This window comes from Athene cunicularia (assembly GCF_003259725.1).
Source record: "Athene cunicularia isolate RWA chromosome Z unlocalized genomic scaffold, athCun1 chrZ_part1, whole genome shotgun sequence".
Taxonomy (NCBI): domain Eukaryota; kingdom Metazoa; phylum Chordata; class Aves; order Strigiformes; family Strigidae; genus Athene; species Athene cunicularia.
The window spans coordinates 33,308,590-33,323,954 of NW_020799142.1; the positions used below are offsets into that span (position 1 = coordinate 33,308,590).

General features: G+C 48.8%; 1 protein-coding gene across 4 annotated transcripts in view; it reads right to left on the reverse strand.

The window, feature by feature from the left end:
• ZBTB7C (zinc finger and BTB domain containing 7C) overlaps positions 1-15,365 on the reverse strand; it is a 106,169-nt gene that overhangs the window by 32,813 nt on the left and 57,991 nt on the right. For 3 of the 4 annotated variants that reach the window (XM_026865991.1, XM_026865992.1, XM_026865994.1), the window contains one exon: positions 10,296-10,379. The exons of the other annotated variant lie outside the window; for it this stretch is intronic. The gene's annotated coding sequence lies outside the window, so the exon portion shown is untranslated. The remainder of the gene's footprint in view (positions 1-10,295; positions 10,380-15,365) is intronic. 4 annotated transcript variants of the gene reach the window in all.

Below are 15,365 nucleotides of genomic sequence, written 5' to 3' on the forward strand. Positions count from 1 at the left end.
CCCCCCGCCCCTTCCCTGTGATTCCCACGTTGGCTTGCTAAGTTGGATGGGCCAGTTCCCAGTGGGTGCAAAACAGCAGAGCTTCCATGCAACCCATTTTATACTGGGAGCAAGACCAAGCATCACGTCCAGTCTTAAATCACAGAATCATAAAATCATAGAATCATTTAGGCTGGAAAACCTTAAAATCATCAAGTTCAACCATAAACCTAACGCTGCCAAGTCCACCACTAACCATGTCTTGCCTGGATCCGTGAATTTGCACACACACCCCACACACCCCACCATCCCCCCCCCAAAAATGAAGCTGATAGCTATGAATCCCACAGCAAACAATGCACCCCAGGGGGGGTCACCAGGACCCTCTGCACCACTTGTCCTGCGACAAGGACACTGCCTTGCTGCCAGCCTCGCGGCTGCATCTGCCAGTGCTGGGGGGACATCGCTCCTATGTTGCCCCCACTGACCCCTCCACCAGTGGGTGACACCGAGGTGGCTCCACCATCCCCATCTCAGTTCCTGCATCCCTCAGCTGGGGACTCTTGGCTGCAGGGGCCCCCCTGACCATGCCCGAGGCTCTGTTACTAAGAATAAAATGCAGAGGGCTGTGCTGCACCAGCGTGCGGTGGGATAATTGCAGGGAAGCAGCTGCTGTAGCCCAGCGACTGCGGTAATTGGGTACGGGCCATCCTGTAGCCAGGTTTCCCGTGCTATTATCCCCTTATTAATAGAAACCAAATCTACCTTTGCAGAGACAGCACTGCAAGCCTGGAAATTATGCGGTATAAGACTGCAGGGAGGCATCTGCGGTGTCTTTGCAATAGCCTCAGACCTTTGTCACCCAAGGGCTGGATTCTGGCGGGGTCCATGGGATGCTCCCGCCCAAGTTGTGGCAAAATCTCAGCTGTCCCAACACAAAGAACCCTGTAGTCTTTGGAAAGGTGAATGTTAGACTCAGCCACACAGTGACTGCCCTCGCGGAGGCAGGCGAGTGAGATTTGGTCTATTAACTAATTCATCCCAGCAGCATCTCTGCAAGGTATGGCAGGGAGTATTAATTTCATCTCCCAAGGAGGAAATCTGAAGGTCAAAAAGGCTTGAATTTCCCTTTGCCTGCAGGGATGGGGTATGGCAGGGGCCACAAGCCGAGCATCCATGGATTTAGGGCTGGAAAATAATGTGGAGTGTCTCCGTGGGGATGCTCCTGCCTAGGTGCTGTGGGATGTTGAATGTAAAAGATGAAGGTAAAAGGGACAGCATCATTTTTTAAGAGAATCAATGAATGATGCCAGGGCTCTCTTTTCTGGAAGGTGTGAAAGCAAAGTGCTGATTTCTGAGAAACCCAAGGACAAGGTGAAAGTCTCTGTGGGGTCTTCCAGGACAGGACTTTCAGGACATGGCTTTCCATGGGCAGGACTAACACAGGTCCCTCTCTCCATCCTTGTCTTATTCCTGACTAACTGCCTCTCTGAAGCTCAACTTGGAAACAGTCCTGGATAAAATGTGCCCCTGATCATGACTTTTTTCATTGGGTAAGCAGAGATGAAGGCACAAGGCACGAGCAAGTATTAAAGCTCAAAGGTAGATGAGGTGCCTCTATCCAAAATGCAGTTGACATTACAGAGAATGAGATTCGGTTTGATACATTTATTTTTTAATGCAGATAAGAAATGCATGCTTATGAAGGTCTTCAGGACCATCTGAATCTCATCTCAGATCTGCAATTTGGTTTGAAACTTCCCCAGCAATGTTCACTTCCACCTCCCCTCCCAATTCATGGTAGGCAAAGCCTAGCAGATGGTTTCCTACAGTAACGATTTTAACCATCAACGTTGTTAATACACTCAAGAGTGACGGGAAGAATGATCAGCCCATAGTATCTCCAAGCTTCCCCGTTTTTCTTCACCTCTCCTTCACCCAGTTTTTATCGCTTTCCATTTCAACGGCAATTAATACCAGCCTTTCTGAAGACGAATCCTACAGGCTTGCAACCAAGTCCTCGCAGAGCCAAATCAGCACAGATGTGCTAGAGAGCGATGCAGATGGTTTCTCCTTCCCTTGAAACTCGAGACTTTACTTCTGCTCGACGCTGCAGTGTTTTGCAGGCTGGGGATGTCAGGAGCACGTCCCTCCCCATATGGCAAGCGAGAAGTCATCCCAGGAAGATTAAAGCAGAGAGAGGAGACCTGGGTTGCCTCCTGCATTTTTCAGCCCTTCTCCATCCACTTTGTGAAAGCCTGGTGCTGTTAAGCAACTACGTGAGATGAAAAGCATCGGGGAAAATAAATAATACATAAATGCCAAAGTGTGTTGCCAAGGCCACCTCCAGGATGGATCTGTACCTATGCATGCTCCCCTCCGGACAGCTGCCTGCTCGTGCCCTGGAGAGATGTCACTGGGAGTGAAATGGAGCTCCTGGGCAAGATGTTGTTTCAGAGTGATGCATCGGAGAACCTTGCAGGTGACAGAAACTGTAATTGCTGTGATTAAACTTCACCGGCCCATTTCACCCTCGTGAAACTCAGCTTTGCTGCTGATTTCAGTAGAAGCAGGATTGATGTTCCTACCAGGGGAGAGGTTGGGAGTGCTAGGAAGACCTCTCCCCCGAGCATGAGCAAAGCCACACTGCCTTGAGCAGAGGGTTCTGTACCCCTGGGGCCTTGTGGATGCTCTGGCTTCCATAAGGATCTGAACAATGTTCTCCATCATCCACAAAAGCAGTCCTAAACAGGTGCAGAGAGCCAGCAGCCTGACAAAAAGGGGTCTCAGACCCAGTATGAGATGCTACAAATTCTTGGGGTTCAAGGCAGTGGCGTCTCGCGCCCAGAGGCTGCAGAGACCCCAAAGGAGCTATGCTGCAACCCACCAGCTCCCTCCCCATGTCTTTATTTCAACAGCATCTTGGCTACATCTGCCTCTACTTTTCTCAGCAAACCCCTGAGAGATGGATGGCTCCATAGCAGTAAGAGATAATGTCTCGGTCACTTCAGATACATGGTAAGAATGGAAAATAAAAGGTAGCTGGTGTGGCTGGACGCAGCCACAACCGTGATGTGAGCTGCCCAGTCTTGCGGCATGGAGAGCCGTGCCAGCAGCCCACTGGAAGAGCTCCTTTCCCCTCTTTGTCCTTTCCGTGGGTGAGGAGGTGAGACATCATCCCCGGAACAGGACACCTGTCCTCCAGCAATGACACAGGAGCATCCAGCCCTGATGCACAAGGGCACCGGGAGGTGCCCAGGGTGCTGGGAGGTGATGGTGAGGAGCATGGTACTTGGGGTGGCTGCTTCCAACCTTGCTGCGACAGACAAGTCATGTCACACACACCCCCACCCCCGCCTGCCTCATTGTCCTTGCCTGGAAAACATCCAAAACATCCTCAGCAAATCACTTTGAAACCCGCTAACCCCTCTCCTCTCTCCTGTGCCCACTGCACAGGACAGCTGGAAGGGCTCAGGAGACACAGCACACAGCAGAGCACACAGGAATGTTGTAGGGACTCCTAAAATGAGATGTACCCAGATAGTCTAACCCCTCCGCAAAATCCCCCACGTCTGCTAGGATCACAACTGGCTACAGAGGTTGAAGATGTTGCTTGAGAAATATTAGTTAGAGCTGTGTACATGTATTTGCCTTATTAGTTTCTCTAGTGAGAGATTATAAAGCGACAAGGAAAAGAGGGGAAAAATACTCCCCTTGTTTAGCACAAAAATATAAGTAACAATTATTAGGCAATAATTGATTCATCCGATACTTTATTAACTGGAGTTTGGGTGTGCAAGTGACAGGCTCTGCAGCGAGCCTTTCATGTGACACGTTATTAAAGGCTCTTTTTCTGGCTCCGAAAGGCAGTGGCTGGCAGATCAAAGGTCAGACATTTCAAGGAGTAAATTGGTTTAATGTGGCTGCAGATAGCCTCACAAAAACCTAATAAATATGCAGTGAAATGTAAGGAGAGAAAATTGTGGACAGGAGAGACAATTACTTTGAAACCAGGATAAGAGCAGCTCAAATTAATCAGCGTACAGGCTCCTTCTCTCTGTCTCCGGATTTAGTATTCAGAGCAGGAGCCCAGCTGCTGGTGGGATGTGCTGGGGGGGGGGGCACTGGTACCCAGTGCTGAAACCTGCTGGGGAAGGATGCTCCACCCTAAGCTGCAGCCGGGATGGTGATGTGAACCATCACGGCTTTTCAGGTACACCGGGAAGCCACCCATGACCCACAGCAAAGGACGTTCATAAGCACCACAGGATTTTGTGGTGACTGGTGAAGTGATTATGTCCCCACCGTCACACTGAGCATGGAGTCACACCGAGACGGCTCACACCACCACTGGGACACCAGCAGACAGGGACTTATGGCCCAAACCCCAGCATTCAGTGGTAAAAAATGGGCACAAGAGGGGTTTAATTGTAATAATTTATGCTTTTAGCTCATCTCCTTGTTTTTTTACTTATCTGTGACTTTTTCAGAAGCATACCTCACTCATTTTCAAGGTCCAGGCTGCGATGTCCGGATACTTTGGAATTTTTGTTTACACTCCTTGAAATGCATTAACTCAGATGACCTCCAAATGCTTGCAAGGCAGAGTTTCTTTGCTAAAAAGTCACAGCTTCACTCCTTTTAATTAAAGGTGAGAAAACACCCACTCCAGTTCTCTAATCTGGAAAGGGACTTCCTGCATAAAAACAAAGTGCGATATTCCCAGTACGGCTGGAAACAGGAGTGGAGGAAACAAATCTATAAAACAAAATGCTCCGTCCCCATCCGAGAAGCAGATAAGGGCACAACTTCTTTGTATTCCCTTCGTAGGTCACCTTCCCCAGCTGAGTCACCATGTTCTGGCATGATTTACCATGGCCCCACCAGCAAGCCTGAGAAGGACTAGGCAGCACAAATCTGCCTGGGATTTAGCAAAGCCAAGCCTTGCCTGGCCCCCCACACGGGGACTCTCAGTAAGCATTAAAAAGTTGGGACCTAAGGGCTAAACTGCTCCACCAGCCATGTTGTTCCACTGGCTGGACCACCGCGGGTGAATCAGATCCCTCTGCCCACCGTGTCCCCGTTGGTGGCTTGTCCCTGGCTCTGCCCCTCTGCCCAGGATGGAGCTGCACCCAAGGTGGCACTGCCACCTCCCCGGTGAGGAAACCTCATGAGAAACCTTGGGGATGGGGCAGAAGGGGACAGCTGGTGCCACCTGTGTCGTGCTGGCCATGGGACAGACGCTTCAAGGAGAATCCACACTTCAAGTAGAACCACACACTTCACGGGTCACCCACAAGGACAACCGATGGGACATGGACCTCCGCACCTGCAACCCACACAAGCAGCTCCTGCCCTGAGTTATCTGTGCGTATATCGCTCTGCCATAAATCAGGAGCCCTGACAGTGTAATTTTTATCTGGGGAACCTGGAGCAATTACAAAATCAGCCCAAACACTATTTGTTTCACAAGATTTTGCCCTTAGTTAGCACTGTCGTTCTGCTTTAATTACACTGTAATTAATTGCAACAAAACTGTTTGGAAAGTGCATGTGCACGGTGGAAAGGCTGGAATATTGCAACCTGCTTGCTCCTCTGCAGCCACGAGCCTAAAATCTCTGATGCTCTTTCAATATAACACTTGTCATTCATTTTAGCACCCTATATCTAGAGCATCTCCAAGTCCTCTCACAAACAGACCAAGACCCGTGGAAGGTGACTACTGACTTATTTTACGTTCAGGGAAATTAAGGTGCAGAGGAGCTAATCTCTTTAATTTCTCTTCAGACAGGACTAAGGCGGCAGAAGCTGCCGGACATGAACCAAGCTTAAATGCCTTGGGATGCTCAGATGTTCTCACGTTCCCTTGCAGCTCCCAAAGCCACCTAGCACCTTAAAGGGACTGGGACCTGCCTCCTGCCCATGGAGAAGGTTGGCTCATCCATAAAACCAACATTAAAGCAACACTTTCCCTACAGACAGAAGGTGGTGAGACTTGGACCTGATGATAAAGGAGAGCAAATCTGACCCATTTCTTTTGCAATCTGTCCCCTTCTAGTATTTCCAGCGTCTAGCCATGGCACAGAGGTATTAATCCCGGCTGAGGTGGACTTTCAGAGTCCTCTTTCGGCTGGCGTTCAGCCTCTCAGCGCAGACTATAAAAGCAGCTGTAATGCAATCGTTGGGCAGCTGCTAGGAAACAAGAAGCCGCCAAATACATCCGAGGTTGCCTCGAGTTTCACCCGCTGACTGATTATTTCTGGGCAAGAAAGGCAGCTGCACCAGAAGTTTGCATCCCTGCAAGGCTGGGGAGAAGGTCTGGAAGGGACACGGGAGTCAGGAGACAGGGATTAGCTGATGTGACTCCTCTCGCACACCATCAGCAAGTGGCCACGGCAATGACTTGCTGGTAGGGCAGGAGGGGAGATTTCCCATTTCAAAATTGCTCAACATTGATAATAAAAATGTTCTTTTAAAATTTTTTTTTTCCAACTAAATACATTGCAGAAAAAATATGCTCTTGCTTTTATCCTCTCCTCTCCTCTCCTCTCCTCTCCTCTCCTCTCCTCTCCTCTCCTCTCCTCCCAGGATGCTGTCAAATCTTCTCACTTCCATCTTGCTGGTAGCAGATCGAACAACTTGCCCCAAACCACAGGAGAACAGTGAGGAGAACATGACAGACCAATGACCCGTCATCACGCAATGGTATGCCCAGACTCTTCCTGGAGGCACCACCAGCCTCCAGATCGCTCCTCAGCAGCCCAGTGCCACAGTCACATCGGGGAGAAGGGCCCAAATTTTGCATCGGGGCAGCAGTCCCAGCACAGAGGGCTGTGAAGCCACCTCTCCAGTCACCTGCCTGGCACTGTGGTGCAACACAGTGTAAGAAGACCCCACGGCAGAGGTGAGGAGGCACCTGCCTTGAGGAGATCATGGGCTCAGGGCAGACAGGAACTGCCCAGGGGCTGGGCAGGCAGCAGTGGGGAGTCCAAAGGCAACAGCAAAACAGTTGGGATTATCCCAGCAGCAGTAACTCTGGAAGATCCATCTGATGTAGGAGACCTCCCAGACACATGCCTAGAGAGCCTGGGGTTTGGCAGAGGATCTGCTCCATCAGCTTCAGCTCACCTTGGCAAAAGGTGCCCAGAAACCATGGTGACGGGCTTGGCGGGGATAAACACCGAACATGGGTGTGGGTTGTTTGCATAGTTAGGAAGCTGGCTGGTCTCCATCCCTCCACCCTGCCTCCTCCCAGCGGTGCCAGGATCTCAATCCAAAGTGGTCTCCTACCTCCTCCTGGGCTGCCTCATCCGCGGGCAACATGGAGGCATTTCCCAAACTGGTTCCCTGCTAGGCAGAGGGCAGGGTGGGTGACAGTGACGCTGGGCTGCTGCCTGTCCCCGCTCCCCGGGAGGTGGAAGTCATTTGATGGTCCCAACATCCACATGCCTGCCTGGACCCATATGGAGATGGCACAGATCCTTCAATGTGTGGGACATCTCCTCCTCCAGCTGCCAATCACATCGAGCCCCTTGCATAACCACCGGCTGGGATATGGCATCCTTCCCCTCCACCCAGAAAAGCACTCCACGACCACCACTCACCCAATCCTTAGGGGCACCTTTTTGATGGACAAGAAGCAAAGTAATCCAACAGCAGCGAGAAATAAATCTGTAATTAAGGCAAGCTGCTCACATGAGCGATACTTGAAAATTATGCAGACCTGTGAGCAATGTTGCCATTGGGTGTGCGGCTCCTCTCAGGCTTCCAGTAAGGAATAAAAAAGCTCTGACTAATACAAAGAGGCCTCCAAATCATTCTTGGCAGAAGCATCCCAGCCCCGGATCCCCTCCCTCTATTCATCGCTAAAGCTCTCAACCAAAGGAAAATAAACCGTGCAGCTACCTCACTGACCTGACCTGCAGCGCGGTGTAGCTGGGTGCCAGCTGCCCCTTCTGCACCATTATACACTGATATAATAGTGTATAATTTACATACATTATGCGTTATATATATTTATATGCTGTCTGTACATTTATAATATATATATATTATATTTATACATAAATATGTACACTATACGTGGGGCTGCACGGGCAGCCCCTGGCAGGTGGGACCTGGAGCGATGCTGCCTTCCCATCCCCGTCCTGCCGGGAGGGCAGGGGCACGGGCATGGGCAGGGGCAGGGACGAGCCCTCTCATCGCTGCCTGCTATCCCAGGATCATCCACACACACTCGATAATATCACGTTTCGATGCAGTCTGAGATCCTTCACCTTTTCTAATTACTTGCAAGTTTATAAAACCATTCCACCGGTGACACTTTATGGGAATAAGACCAGGACTACGAACTGGGGAGGGTAGACCTCAGTGTTTTGAAACTATTTTAATAACTTGCTATTTAATTAAGAGCAATAGCTCTGAAATTATGTCAGTGAAACTTGCCACTTATTTATTAATTAGAGGAGGAATTTCAAAGGAGGCTGAGGGAGTTAGGTGCCGGACAGCCCCGGGCTCGCTGGAAAATCCCAGGTTTGTACGGTGAATGCTTGCTCAGTGCTCAAACACGCTGGGTCTGACTCCTCATTGCCTGGCACCTGAAGTAAACAGCGTCAAGCACAACTGTAAAGTGAGTGTTAAATTCTGCCTGCTCCAGAGCACAGGTTTGAAGTGACCTTTTTGCCGTGGTGGGAGTGATGCGAGGCACAGGAAGACCAGGGAAAGATGGCAGAGTGTCTCATCTGCCCTTCCAGGAGTTCTGTGCTGGGCTGTCCCGGGGTGGATACAGCAGGATACATGCCGAGAAGCCTGCAAAAGGTTTGCTCTCTGGTGTGGGGTCTTGGAGATGCCGAAGGGCTGTCAGTGCCCACAGCACCTGCTCCCTGCGACCAGGGCTCAGACAGACCCGGCTGCCTTTGCTGCTCCCAATCTCCAAATCCTCCCAGGAGGATAAACCTCCATCCGATTCCACTTCCATCAAGCAGAAAGGAGGAGAAGGTACCCCTCGGGCTCATTCCCCCAAATACTGCACCTGGGTGAACTGGAAGGTGCCTGCCACATCCCCTTTTCGATAGCAGAACCAGCTGCAGGTCGCTGCTTGACCACGCCAAGTGTTTCCATCCACCCAGCGCGCTCCAGAAAGCAACGCCGGGATGGCCAAGCGCCGGGTTCTCCTCTGCTGAGCACATTCCTCCCCTCCTGTTTTAATTCAGCCCAACCTTAAACGAAACCACGGCTGTTGTTTTTATCGGCAGCGCAGCGCTGGGAATTACCTACACGGGGCCAGGGGAGCTGGAGAGGGGGCTTGTGCTGCTGAAACAGCATTTGACCTCAAGAAGGAGCTGTTAAAAATATTAAAGCTTAACTGGGTATAACATACCATCCTGCTGTGTCCCGTTTGCTAGCAAAGAAGCAAAAAGTTCCCGAGATAGACTGAGATTTAAACTGAAACTCCAGGTAGGGGGTCTCCAGATAAGTCGCTTCCAGTTTCTCCACACAAATCCCCACTTGCGGCACAGGCAGCGTGGAGCAGGTCAGCTTGAGCAGGGCTTAACCCTGAACTGAGCAGCAGCCTCATCCCAAGCACACTTCCCAGCCTGTCTTTAATCGTGATTTCCCTGCCAGCATTAAATCTGCTGAGATGTTTTAACTATTTAAGAGGAGAACGGGTTTTTTTTCCCACAAGTTTTCTGCAAAGAACAACCAAAGCAAAAATGACTTTAAAACAAATAGTAATAAGTAAGTATTAAAAATATATGCTAGAGTAAAATAGTATATGAAATAGAATATATATTCTATTATATTTATTATATTATAAATATTAATCATTTGCCTCATCAGAGCCCTTCTGCCTACCCAGAAGGAGATGTTAGCAGCTGTATTTTCACACTGATATTTCCTGTCTAAAACAAACAAACAAATAACTAAGCCGGACTTACCAAAAAAAAAAAAAAACCCCAACAAAAATCCCACCCTGTAAATTGAGAGTTTGTATCGTACAGGTGTTGATACAGAGCCAAAATCTCCTGGCTTGGTAAAGATTCAAGATACCATGCAGGGAAATAAGAAAGAGAATCACAGGTTCGAGTTCAAACAGCAATTAAATCACATGTAAATGGCGATAGATTAGTACAGAGGATCGCTACAACGCGCTGAAGATTTCTAACACGAACACGATTAGCCTCCAAGCATGAAATTCAAGAGACTTCCCCTCCCCTCAATAAACCACCAAAGCCTTAAAAGGGAAAAAAGAAAAAAAAAAAAAAGATTTTCAAAATCACATATTTCAGAAGCCGAAAATACAGCATTCAACCCACCTTCCCGCTCCGGGTGCCGACCCTCGTCCTCCTCTCTCCTGCCTTGGCTGCAAGGGGAAACCGGCAGCGTCGCTCCCTGGGTGTCTGCAGCCAAGTGGAGATTGTCATTGATTTGTGTGCGGAAAGTTAAGCCTTTCTAGGAGCGGTTAGGAGAATTCACTCCCACCACTCCCTCTAAACCAAAAGTATTTGGCACGGAGCCCTCCTTGTCCACCTGTACTATCAAGGTCTAAGCAACACGCGGGGCATCGGCTGATTTTACTAGGATTTTTGCCGTGCTTCCTTTTTAAACAAGCACACAAATTTATTTGGAAAGAAAAAACTTGGGGTTTTGTTGTGTTTGTTTGTTGGTTTGCTGGGTTTTTTTTGTGTTTTGTTTTTTTTTTTTTTTTTAAATCTCATTTTTCTTAAAGCCGATTTATCCCATTCTTTTTGTTTTCCACCCGGTGGGTCAAGCCTTTCCCTGGTGTAACTGACCCCTGACCACATGCTGTTTTGTCCCCGCAGTGGTGATGCTGTGGGTGAATTTCCTACCCATCTGCTCTGCTTCTCCTGCAAACCATGCACCCATTCAGCCGAGACAAGGTAAATCTGGGAGCGGGTGGGGGGGTGGCGGGGATGAAAACCTTCTCTTTTGAAGAGAACTGGATATAATTTAACTAAAAAATCAGGTTTGTGCATGAATGACCCAAGCAAGCAAGAAGATGAAGGCAAAGCATCTTCAAGGAGGGGAGTTGCTTACCCAAGCCCCCGGTTGCCGTGTTGTGCAGGTGATGAGAGCCCAAATCAGGTGGGCTTGTTCCTAATTCAAGGAACAAGTGACTTTGAAAATCCTTCCCAAGTGCCCAGCATAGGGCTTCAAAGCACCCCCACCACCCACATTTGGAAGACGCCTCCTGGCCACCTCAGCTTCACCCATGCGACCAATGACCCTGTTCCACACCCACCTCCTGGAGCCCCCGCTCAAGAGGACGTTCCTGTGAGAGGAGTCACCCCGCCGGAGTCCAGCTCAGCAGAGCATGCTGCCTCCCCCGCCACGAACAGCCTAACCTGGCTAAGCCTGGCTTGTCAGCATGTGTGCAACCCCAAAGGGTTGGCCATCATGTTGAGTGATAAATAACAGGTCCCTCCTCTTCTCCTTTTTGGGTGCACCAGGGATCAGCTCATTCTTGAGATCCTGCCCCAAATTAAGCAGGCACATCTCAGAGCATTAACTTAAAGAACTGCATTTAATATCATACTAGTTCCTTTCTGGCACAGGTATTACGACAACGAAGAAATACAGATTTTTTTGATAATGCCATAAATCCAGTGAGAGCAGCTGGACACCGAGTTCCATGTCACCTGCCTTTCTGCTGGTTTTCCTTTAAAGAAGCACATTAACAAAACCCAAAATCACAACCAAAATTGTTTCTACAAGGGAAATCTTTCTGAAGCAATAGGCAAAATCAAGTGTAAGATAGCCTGGGGCAACCTGGCACTCCCAGATACGGCTTGGAAGAGCTCTGTGCTCAGAGCACGGTTACTTTTGAAACTTTTATTACACAGTTTCTTGGTCTGTAGCAAAAAAAAATTAGAAAAAAATTAAAAAAAAAAAATACTGCTTCCATCCCCACACCCAAACCACTATCTGCAATTCCTCTCACTACAGGGTTTCTAAGGAGTGTCTGGGTAAATCAGTAAATGAAGTCGGTGCGAACAATATGTCTGGCCTCAGATAAGGGTAAAGCAAAACTTGGGCAGCATCCAGTGACTGCCAAGCCAGTGTGGAGAGGAACACCAATTGCCACCCACTGCTCTTCCTGGTACTCCCACAGCCTGCATTCCCTGTGGGATGGGAGCACCCATTCAACCGCCCACCCGCACCCCAAGCAACAAAACCAAGTGACTCTTAATTTCCCACAAAAACTGCCTTTTTTTTCCCCCATCAAAATGGCTTGCTCCCACCAATCCACCAAAGCCAACCCGTTGAAAAAACAATTACTTCCATCCCGTGCTAACGAAATGCATTGTTCAGGGGGTTGTTTCCCAAGATGGTTTTATGGTAACGTCCCCAACACCACTGAGGTGCTGGAGCGTGTCCAGAGAAGGGCAACGGAGCTGGGGCAGGGTCTGGAGCACAGGTCTGCTGGGGAGCGGCTGGGGGAACTGGGGGGGTTCAGTCTGGAGAAGAGGAGGCTGAGGGGAGACCTCCTGGCCCTCAGCAACTCCCTGCCAGGAGGGGGCAGAGAGGGGGGATGAGTCTCTGGAGCCAAGGAGCCAGCGCCAGGCCCCGAGGGAATGGCCTCAAGTTGCTCCAGGGGAGGTTTAGATTGGATATTAGGAAAAATTTCTTCACCGAGAGGTTTGTCAAGCCTCAGAAGAGGATGCCCAGGGCAGTGGTGGAGTCAACAGCCCTGGAGGTATTTAAAAGACATGTAGATGTGACGCCTGGGGATGTGGTATAGAGGTGGATTTGGCAGTGGTGTTTAATGGTTGGACACAGTCTTGAGGGCCTTTTCCAACCTACATGATGATCAAAAATGTCCCCAGATTCCGGCGAGCCAAATCCAACATTTTGTCACAGAAAACTTGGGGGGCGGGACAGTGACAAATGAAATATCTCAGCAATTACTTTGAGTTCAAAACCACTGTAGACCAACAGGTTCCTATGGAAACTGGGAAATTATTTCCCATTTTCCATGTGAAATTGGTTGCCAGTTGACTGCCATTAACAGAGGGATGAATGAGTCTCCAAGACTATAAAAGAAGAGCAGCTAAACTACTTCTAACACAGTGTGAAATAAGAATAACAGGACAAAGAAGACAAGAAAGGGATGTGCCAGACCTCACCTCAGTTCACAAGCACAACAGGAAACATATAGTAAAGAAAAATAAATAGAAAAGGTTGCAATGATTTCATATCCCAGGTCAGGAAAGCTCTAATTACAGGTATATCAAATTGAAAGCTTTCCAGAAGAAAGCGTACTTAAAGGACACCTGTCCAATCAGAAGAATAAATGATCATGAAATTTAAAGATTTTCTTAGGCAAAATTAATTTGATGCCACTTTTCTTCAGCTTTTTTTTTTTTTTTTTTTAAGAATAAACTGGCACAAGCATTTCGTGAATTTTTCCTTTCAAACCTGAGTTTTTCAGGCCAGTTTTAAACTTTGGCTAGTTGGAGCCTAATAATCAGCCTCAGTGAATCCAGCTCTCTGAGAGACACGTATTTTCTGCAACAAGATTTGCCGCAAGAGTCACATTTTTCAAAGGAAAATAACTTTTCTTCCTCAAATATCCCTATTTTACTGCCAAAACCTGTCGGTAAAAATAAAGGATTTTTTTGCTCGTTAATTTTGGTAAGAAATAAAGCCCAGCAACATATTTCCCCCCCAAATCTCAGAAACTGCTTGCAAATGGGAAAGAAAAAGCCTGATGAGGTTTCCTCCAAGGCATCTATCCCACACACCCGCACGTGTTTTTGTTTGCTATGGGGCATATCCCTGTTAACTTCAACACCTCTCTCCAGGCAATAAAGTTAAGCCTTGCCTAAGTGCTTCCAAGTGTTGGCCTTATTTTAAAGGTGACAAAGTAAGTGGAAGGAAGAGATGTGAGCCCACAACCTCGATGCACACCCCCATTGCTGGAATACCACCAGGTCAGTCAAAACAGGGAAGGAGGATGGGGAAACAACCCATCTGGTTTAAGGTCTCTGTGCTCATGATAAGAGCTGATAGTTTTTCAGCTTTAAAAGGTAATTGTGGACATTGGCAAAGGGTGAAAGGGTGAGCTGTGTGAGATTTTCTTGCTAGTATCCCCATGCTCTGCAGACAAGGAGCAGTTTCTAGCAAGAGGCTGAATTACCCCATGCCACAGACTGGCTGGTCTTGGCTACGGGAACATGCAAAGCTGCACTCACAATATTCCTATACCCTCCCCAGTTCGTAGTCCTGGTCTTATTCCCATAAAGTGTCACCGGTGGAATGGTTTTATAAACTTGCAAGTAATTAGAAAAGGTGAAGGATCTCAGACTGCATCGAAACGTGATATTATCGAGTGTGTGTGGATGATCCTGGGATAGCAGGCAGCGATGAGAGGGCTCGTCCCTGCCCCTGCCCATGCCCGTGCCCCTGCCCTCCCGGCAGGACGGGGATGGGAAGGCAGCATCGCTCCAGGTCCCACCTGCCAGGGGCTGCCCGTGCAGCCCCACGTATAGTGTACATATTTATGTATAAATATAATATATATATATTATAAATGTACAGACAGCATATAAATATATATAACGCATAATGTATGTAAATTATACACTATTATATCAGTGTATAATGGTGCAGAAGGGGCAGCTGGCACCCAGCTACACCGCGCTGCAGGTCAGGTCAGTGAGGTAGCTGCACGGTTTATTTTCCTTTGGTTGAGAGCTTTAGCGATGAATAGAGGGAGGGGATCCGGGGCTGGGATGCTTCTGCCAAGAATGATTTGGAGGCCTCTTTGTATTAGTCAGAGCTTTTTTATTCCTTACTGGAAGCCTGAGAGGAGCCGCACACCCAATGGCAACATTGCTCACAGGTCTGCATAATTTTCAAGTATCGCTCATGTGAGCAGCTTGCCTTAATTACAGATTTATTTCTCGCTGCTGTTGGATTACTTTGCTTCTTGTCCATCAAAAAGGTGCCCCTAAGGATTGGGTGAGTGGTGGTCGTGGAGTGCTTTTCTGGGTGGAGGGGAAGGATGCCATATCCCAGCCGGTGGTTATGCAAGGGGCTCGATGTGATTGGCAGCTGGAGGAGGAGATGTCCCACACATTGAAGGATCTGTGCCATCTCCATATGGGTCCAGGCAGGCATGTGGATGTTGGGACCATCAAATGACTTCCACCTCCCGGGGAGCGGGGACAGGCAGCAGCCCAGCGTCACTGTCACCCACCCTGCCCTCTGCCTAGCAGGGAACCAGTTTGGGAAATGCCTCCATGTTGCCCGCGGATGAGGCAGCCCAGGAGGAGGTAGGAGACCACTTTGGATTGAGATCCTGGCACCGCTGGGAGGAGGCAGGGTGGAGGGATGGAGACCAGCCAGCTTCCTAACTATGC